The sequence below is a fragment of the Sinocyclocheilus anshuiensis genome, unplaced genomic scaffold (genome assembly GCF_001515605.1).
Source record: "Sinocyclocheilus anshuiensis isolate Anshui unplaced genomic scaffold, SAMN03320099.WGS_v1.1 scaffold185, whole genome shotgun sequence".
NCBI classification, from domain to species: domain Eukaryota; kingdom Metazoa; phylum Chordata; class Actinopteri; order Cypriniformes; family Cyprinidae; genus Sinocyclocheilus; species Sinocyclocheilus anshuiensis.
In genome coordinates this window covers 2,730,295-2,733,591 of record NW_015539887.1, presented here as the reverse complement: position 1 = coordinate 2,733,591, position 3,297 = coordinate 2,730,295, and positions in this window count along the sequence as shown.

The following is a 3,297-nucleotide window of genomic DNA, read 5'->3' as shown; positions in this document are numbered from 1 at the left end:
GATGTTTCACTGTAGACATCGTCCGATGCCAATTTGGTAGACATCGGCCAACCCTACGGGAGAGCAGAGCGGGGAGGACCACCTTCATTAAAGAAGGCGATCCGTGAGCGAAGACTGGCGAGGCTCATACTTTCGCATGAGAGCATGTACCCCCAGCGAGTGCAGCCTCTGTGTTGATGATGCCCAGACAGGCGACGCACTCTCTGTGCCGGTCAGACTCAAGCAGGGGATCCCTGCACGAGTCACACTCGCGGCGCGACATTTGAAGCAACGCGCGCTTGGAAATTTGCTCTTTTAGTCAGCCAGATAGCCGCAGGGGAAGGCGTCCGCGCCGCTTCTTCCACTGCCGGGGCTTCTTCGACGGCGGCGAGCAGAGAGAGCTTCTTTCCTTCTTCAGTTTCTTCCGTCCAGTGTCAGCGAAGAGATGATCCTCGTTGCTAAAGGAGAATATTCTGATGAAATGGTGCTCTGAGCCGACTTATATAGTGGTCGGCTCCTCCCATTCTGGCGGGCTAGAGTGCCATTGGTTTGTGCAGCTACACAAACGTGAACAAATCAGGCTTCAGTATCAGTGTAAACAGGAGTTTCCCATACACAACGTGAGAGAACGTTCGAAAGGGAACAAAGCGATTTTCTCAGAGCCCTGACTACATTTGCTTTCCAAGCTATGACAGCACATTCAGCACGCAACCCTTGACGGAGCTGAGAAATATCACGTGATTTCATCATCGTTTCCCACGGTTAGGTCTGGAAAGCTGTTTTCGAGTACAATAAGTAAATTACAGAAGCGGTATTTTTTAATTTTTTTTAATTAGTTGTGTTGCGTTTCTCGTTTCATGTGTCACAGTAATGATCAAGCTACAGGTTATTTAGTGCTGTAACACATCCTGAAGTTTGCCTTTTCAGAGTTTTTCAGTATAAAAGTAAATCAGGTTTAAATGTCAGGAGTTCCTGTCGGGACGAAAGTAACACTACTTTTGTCCCCCTACAGTGACAACAAGTGTTTCTGTTGTCCCGCTGCATGCTAATGTGGTGACTTTCTGTCTTGCATAATTTATTAAAACATATTTATGTCATATTATACCAAAAGAGTATGCCAGTAGTGAGGGTCAGAAAGACAGACAGTTTTGATTCAGCCAGATGTTCATGAGAGGGCGTTTCTGGACATAGGCCTATCTGTCAGGAACATCAGTTTCAGGGCAGCTGCTACGTCGCATTTACTTTAATCATATTTAGATTTTAGTCATACCTTAGCTTTTCCACCTCCACCTATGAATTTGCAGTGTTTCCGTGGGTGATGCCCAGACAGGCGACGCACTCTCTGTGCCGGTCAGACTCAAGCAGGGGATCCCTGCACGAGTCACACTCGCGGCGCGACATTTGAAGCAACGCGCGCTTGGAAATTTGCTCTTTTAGTCAGCCAGATAGCCGCAGGGGAAGGCGTCCGCGCCGCTTCTTCCACTGCCGGGGCTTCTTCGACGGCGGCGAGCAGAGAGAGCTTCTTTCCTTCTTCAGTTTCTTCCGTCCAGTGTCAGCGAAGAGATGATCCTCGTTGCTAAAGGAGAATATTCTGATGAAATGGTGCTCTGAGCCGACTTATATAGTGGTCGGCTCCTCCCATTCTGGCGGGCTAGAGTGCCATTGGTTTGTGCAGCTACACAAACGTGAACAAATCAGGCTTCAGTATCAGTGTAAACAGGAGTTTCCCATACACAACGTGAGAGAACGTTCGAAAGGGAACAAAGCGATTTTCTCAGAGCCCTGACTACATTTGCTTTCCAAGCTATGACAGCACATTCAGCACGCAACCCTTGACGGAGCTGAGAAATATCACGTGATTTCATCATCGTTTCCCACGGTTAGGTCTGGAAAGCTGTTTTCGAGTACAATAAGTAAATTACAGAAGCGGTATTTTTTAATTTTTTTTAATTAGTTGTGTTGCGTTTCTCGTTTCATGTGTCACAGTAATGATCAAGCTACAGGTTATTTAGTGCTGTAACACATCCTGAAGTTTGCCTTTTCAGAGTTTTTCAGTATAAAAGTAAATCAGGTTTAAATGTCAGGAGTTCCTGTCGGGACGAAAGTAACACTACTTTTGTCCCCCTACAGTGACAACAAGTGTTTCTGTTGTCCCGCTGCATGCTAATGTGGTGACTTTCTGTCTTGCATAATTTATTAAAACATATTTATGTCATATTATACCAAAAGAGTATGCCAGTAGTGAGGGTCAGAAAGACAGACAGTTTTGATTCAGCCAGATGTTCATGAGAGGGCGTTTCTGGACATAGGCCTATCTGTCAGGAACATCAGTTTCAGGGCAGCTGCTACGTCGCATTTACTTTAATCATATTTAGATTTTAGTCATACCTTAGCTTTTCCACCTCCACCTATGAATTTGCAGTGTTTCCAGATGTTTTATGCACATTTTGAATTTATGCATAAAAACAACTGGATGGAAACAATTAGGCCTACTTTTACATTATGTTGAGAATTTCTATTATGGTAATTTAATTTTCATATTGTTCATTCTGTTAAAATTTTTCTTCCTAAAAATAAATTCTATAAATCTAAACAATTGTAGTTTGTACAGTCGGGTTTTGAAACATTTGATGAGACTGAAACTTAAAATTAAAATTTTGAATCAAATTTAGAATGAAATATTTTTTAGCAAAAAAACAAATTCAAATTCTTGCACAAATTCTTTCGGGGGTGGTGCCGTAGCTAGCGCCGGGCCTGATTTAAATAAATGTAGGCAGTTGTGTGTTGATTTGGATAAAAATCAGTTGCTAAATTAATAAATCTAATGTAAATTTAATGATTGTATTTTGGATTAGACAAGCACAGAAAACTGATTGACACTGACATTTCAAATACATAAAACTGACAAATGACAAACACAATGAATTTTGGTGCAGGACATAGAGATGGAAAATGTTACAATTTGTTATAATTTCAAAGAGAAACAAAACAAAAAAAATTGTTATGTTCCAAAAAACATTAATATTTTTTTATAGGTTTTCTGTATACACTAAACATACAAAAACATTTTTTTTTGGTTGGATGTTTATTGTATTTTATATTGTCTTATACTACGGGGCTGTTGATCATTTTCTGACCAGTCACAGCTGTTCCATCACTTGTATTGCTCTTCTTCACAACACGGGTAACAGTGTAACCAAGTATAACTCAACTCGTTTCAATGACAAGACTGTTTGATAGATCATTAAAGGGTTAGTTCACCCAAAAATGCAAATTCTGTCATTAATTACTCACCCTCATGTCATTCTAAACCCGTAA